This window comes from Anoplopoma fimbria, chromosome 19, assembly GCF_027596085.1.
Source record: "Anoplopoma fimbria isolate UVic2021 breed Golden Eagle Sablefish chromosome 19, Afim_UVic_2022, whole genome shotgun sequence".
Lineage (NCBI taxonomy): Eukaryota > Metazoa > Chordata > Actinopteri > Perciformes > Anoplopomatidae > Anoplopoma > Anoplopoma fimbria.
The window spans coordinates 13818232-13823998 of NC_072467.1; positions in this window are offsets into that span (position 1 = coordinate 13818232).

The following is a 5767-nucleotide window of genomic DNA, read 5'->3' on the forward strand; positions in this document are numbered from 1 at the left end:
AGAACATTTTAATCCTAAAACATGGCAAAGAATGTTTTCATTAATGGCTGTTGATTCTAATTTATAGAGTTTCTAATACAAAGAGTTCTCCAAAATTCCCACTGATGTCTACAAAATGAAACAAGAATTTTGGACCTGGCTTCATCCAATGTTTTGATTTCTGTTCTATAAATATGTGCAAATTAGCACATATTTAATAAAATAGTGCATCATTTGCATATTTAAACACATTTTTGAAGCTTAATAGTTGCCTTCATGTAAGTACCCAACTGGGGAAGTTGCAGGTTAATATTAGTCAGTTAAGTTGTCATTCGTCACTGTCATTTATACCCTACTGACCAGTTGTGTTTCCGCAACAGGAAAAACCACAGGAGCTCAAATATATATAATGTACTGTACATTTTTTGGGGTGAATTTGACTCAAAATAATACTGGAAAATACTACATTGATTGGTAGAGGTAATGTTCATTTACTTTTGTGAAAATGATAAACAATATGCATTCAACGGTAGCACGGACAGATAATATGATCGATACAGCTAGGCATGGGACGATATGAAAATTTAATTTCATGCTTGTCAAGGCCAAATGATTGCGATTCACAATAAAATCATACTGTCCCCCCTGCATAAATAAAGGATACATTTGGAAAAAACTAGCAATGGTGTGTTCTTTCTAACATAAAGCCTGTATTTTTTTTGTTTCCGTGGTTATTATTGCTATAGTAACAAAAGGAACACCACATCAGAACATTATATAGAGAGCCCCCCCGTTTGTGGGCGGGGTTTAATGAGTGGATTTCCAGGCCATCACATGACTCAACATCAAAGCACAATGCGGCTGTCATTGGAATGCGATGATGTCATCAGGGCTATAATTTGAGGAAGGATAATTTTCAAGGACAGAAGTTTCAGAAGTCGGACTGGAACAGTTGGGTATTTGTCTAGGAAACAAAACATAATCAATTCTAATCAGGACAGGAAGATGGAATCAAATAATTTCCCATTGGACGACAGCCAGATGAGACACGCGCTTAGGCGTCTCACAGCTGAACTGGAGAACATGCAATCCATCTCGGCAGAAAACTGTCATCTTCGTGTTGAACTTTATAACTGCAAGTTGAGGGAGGAAAACAACAACAAGTTTGTCAAGAGGGAGATCTTCGAACTGAGGAGGCAGCTACGGGCAAGACAGGACATTTCAAGACTTTATAAAGAAAACAAGGAATATTTATTTGAACGGGAGGAGCAACTGCACCAGGTCACCAAAGAGAGAAACTTCATGAGCAAGCAGTTGTGGTACAAACATGAATACGGTTTGTTGAGGAAGGAGAACCGAGACCTGGAAACGACCCTGAACGCAAAGGAGAAAGAGCTGAGGGAGAAGACCCAGGACTTCGCGCTGGAGGTGGAAAAAATTAAGGAGAATGCTGGCAAACTTCAGGAAAAGAACCAAAGGCTTCAGAAGGAGAAAACCAAACTTCAGGATGAGAAAAGCATACAGCAGAAGGATATTGGCAAACTAAAGCTCGAGTTAAGCAATCTGCAGTTGGAGAACACCAAACTTCACAACGAGTCCAGTGAAAACCGCAGGCGGGAACTAGCTCGAGAGCAAATAGCGATCACCTTAGACATGAGGTGTCGTGGCCTTGAGATACAACTGGTACGGGCGTTCAAGGAGCTAGATGTCAAGTACCCAGAGAAGTTATACAAAGACTGCAAGGAACAGCCCTGTCCCGGGACCACATTGGGCGACATCAATCTGGAGCTGAAAAGCAAGCTGACAGCTAAACACAGACAACTGGAGTGGAAGGACCACGTAATAAAAGAAAAGGAGAAGGAGATTGAGGAGCTGAAGCAGGATATGTCAAGGCCGGTGCCCCCTGACACGTCGGATTTGATCCCCAAGTGCCAGTGGGTAATCAGAGAGCAGAGCAAAAAGATCCAGGCGCTAATGGTACAAGTCAAGATGTTCCAATCGAAGGCCAACGAGTACAAGAGCGAGAGAGAGACACTGGCCGACAGGGCAGCGGCCATGAAAAAGTTGTACCTGGATGAAAAAATGCAGACCAGGGAATTGTGGGAGGCCTTGGGGAAGAGCGGAACGTCGCAGGTGGCCAAAGACAAAACGGGCGACGTGTTGCACAAGCAGTCCACGGAACAAAAGGTGCAGGCCAAGGGGCCAACCCTCAAACCAAGTATTCCCTGCCTCCCGCACATCTCCAATAAGTCCCAGCTGAGGCCTGACCTTAAATCAAGTCATGTGCAGTTAACCACCGCCCCAAATAAGTTCAACAAATCTGACGAGAAATCTGACCGAACCTTAACCAAAAATATCCATAATAGGTCTACAGTCAAATCGAGTTACACCATTCTCCCACCCATCTCCAGGAATTCTTCACAGGTGCAGTCCGCAGCAGATCGGACAAGAATCTTCATGACTGAACCAGACCAACACTAACTTCCGTAATATAACATGCACAACCTTCCGGAAAAACAATCTATAGACTCTTACAAACGTAATCCCTCTCAATCATCACTTACCACCACAATCGATCACAAACCACACAAATGTGGCCCTTTTGGTACATTCTAAAACCACTATTCTATCATATACAATATCTATTATTTTAGAAGAGAATTAGGCATCTTGTGCATTTTGCCCATACGGTCTGTAAACAGCTATGAATTTTTAAAACCCTGCATATTCCCGACGGATCAAGACTTCTGAAGGTCAGACTCTTTAGGCCTTGTGTGTTATTTGTTTGTTAAAATGAGGGTGACTGCTGCTCAGGAGGTAGAACAGGTCTTCCACTAATCGGAACATCAGCGGTTTGATCCGTAGCTCCTCCATCCGGCATGTCGAAGTGTCCTTGGGAAAGACGCTGAACCCCAAATTGCTCCCGAAGGCTGTGCCGTCGGTGCGTGAGTGTTAGTGTGAATGTATAGCGCTCCTGACGAGCAGGTGGCAGACAAACCTCTGCTCTCTACTCGTTAGGAGGCAACCTCTCAGCGGAGCGTGTGCACACACAAATATCTTCGCTTGTTAACTAGCTAGTTAATATCTGCTGGAGGAGTGGCCAACAGTGACGGTTGGTCGCTTCTCTTAGCTAGTTAGCTAGTTAGTTAATATCTGCTGGAGGATGGACCAACATTGATTGTTGGTCGCTTCTGTTAGCTAGTTAACTAGTTAGTAAACATATACTGGGGCAGGGGCCAACTGTGACTGTTGGTTGCTTCCCTTAGCTAGTTAGCTAGTTAGTTAATACCTGCTGGGGGAGGGGCCAACTGTGACGCTATGCATTTTTAAAACCCTGCATATTCCCGACGGATCAAGACTTCTGAAGGTCAGACTCTTTAGGCCTTGTGTGTTATTTGTTTGTTAAAATGAGGGTGACTGCTGCTCAGGAGGTAGAACAGGTCTTCCACTAATCGGAAGATCAGCGGTTTGATCCGTAGCTCCTCCATCCGGCATGTCGAAGTGTCCTTGGGCAAGACGCTGAACCCCAAATTGCTCCCGAAGGCTGTGCCGTCGGTACGTGAGTGTTAGTGTGAATGTATAGCGCTCCTGACGAGCAGGTGGCAGACAAACCTCTGCTCTCTACTCGTTAGGAGGCAACCTCTCAGCGGAGCGTGTGCACACACAAATATCTTCGCTTGTTAGCTAGCTAGTTAATATCTGCTGGAGGAGTGGCCAACATTGATTGTTGGTCGCTTCTGTTAGCTAGTTAACTAGTTAGTAAACATATACTGGGGCAGGGGCCAACTGTGACTGTTGGTTGCTTCCCTTAGCTAGTTAGCTAGTTAGTTAATACCTGCTGGGGGAGGGGCCAACTGTGACGCTATGCATTTTTAAAACCCTGCATATTCCCGACGGATCAAGACTTCTGAAGGTCAGACTCTTTAGGCCTTGTGTGTTATTTGTTTGTTAAAATGAGGGTGACTGCTGCTCAGGAGGTAGAACAGGTCTTCCACTAATCGGAAGATCAGCGGTTTGATCCGTAGCTCCTCCATCCGGCATGTCGAAGTGTCCTTGGGCAAGACGCTGAACCCCAAATTGCTCCCGAAGGCTGTGCCGTCGGTACGTGAGTGTTAGTGTGAATGTATAGCGCTCCTGACGAGCAGGTGGCAGACAAACCTCTGCTCTCTACTCGTTAGGAGGCAATCTCTCAGCGGAGCGTGTGCACACACAAATATCTTCGCTTGTTAGCTAGCTAGTTAATATCTGCTGGAGGAGTGGCCAACAGTGACGGTTGGTCGCTTCTCTTAGCTAGTTAGCTAGTTAGTTAATATCTGCTGGAGGATGGACCAACATTGATTGTTGGTCGCTTCTGTTAGCTAGTTAACTAGTTAGTAAACATATGCTGGGGCAGGGGCCAACTGTGACTGTTGGTCGCTTCCCTTAGCTAGTTAGCTAGTTAGTTAATACCTGCTGGGGGAGGGGCCAACTGTGACGCTATGAATTTGTAAAACTCTGCATATTCCCGACGGATCAAGACTTCTGAAGGTAAGACTCTTTAGGCCTTGTGTGTTATTTGTTTGTTAAAATGAGGGCGACTGCAGCTCAGGAGGTAGAACGGGTCTTCCACTAATCGGAAGATCAGCGGTTTGATCCGTAGCTCCTCCATCCGGCATGTCGAAGTGTCCTTGGGCAAGACGCTGAACCCCAAATTGCTCCCGAAGGCTGTGCCGTCGGTGCGTGAGTGTTAGTGTGAATGTATAGCGCTCCTGACGAGCAGGTGGCAGACAAACCTCTGCTCTCTACTCGTTAGGAGGCAACCTCTCAGCGGAGCGTGTGCACACACAAATATCTTCGCTTGTTAGCTAGCTAGTTAATATCTGCTGGAGGAGTGGCCAACAGTCACGGTTGGTCGCTTCTCTTAGCTAGTTAGCTAGTTAGTAAACATATGCTGGGGGAGGGCCAACTGTGACTGTTGGTTGCTTCCCTTAGTTAGTTAGCCAGTTAGTTAGTTAGTTATCTAGTTAGTTAATACCTGCTGGAGGAGGGGCCAACAGTGACTGTTGGTTGCTTCCCTTAGCTAGTTATCTAGTTAGTTAGTTAGTTATCTAGTTAGTTAATACCTGCTGGAGGAGGGGCCAACAGTGACTGTTGTGTTCACTTGAGCATGAATGCAAAGAAAACAGAAAGAAAGCAATACAAATTGTCAAATAAAAATAAAAATAAAAAATACCCTGTGTCCCTGCATTAATTGTCCTGTTAAATGTAACAGCCATATGGTGCTCAAACCAGAATATTTTCTCTACCTCTGACATATTTTGAATGACTCTTAATTCTTTCACCCAAGACCAAGAGTCCTTCATATCCAAAGAAGGCTTTTGACATAGACAGCAGTTTGATCAAGTAATAGTAACTTTAGACGACTGTGTGATATCCCAGATAGAAATCTTGTTGTTATCTTGTTGTTCCGTATCTTTTGATCAGTACATCGAGGATAGTTCCAAAATTGTCCTTGTTCACCTACACAACATAGTTAACATCATGTTTTTATTCCCCATCGCTGATAAAGAGTTCCTAATTCAAACCTTTTTTTTAATCATCCAGACTGGGTTGTTGCAAAGTCTTGTTATCAGGATTTCCACAAGGTAGAACTAGCAGTCTTCGCATGGTTCATAGCGTAGAATCTTCACTTAAACAAGAAAAATGTGACCATATCACATTAAGTGTCATGTTATAGTAGTACAATAGAAAAATGACCATTATACGTACGACACAACTACAAGGAAAACACCAAACAAACATCCAGCTC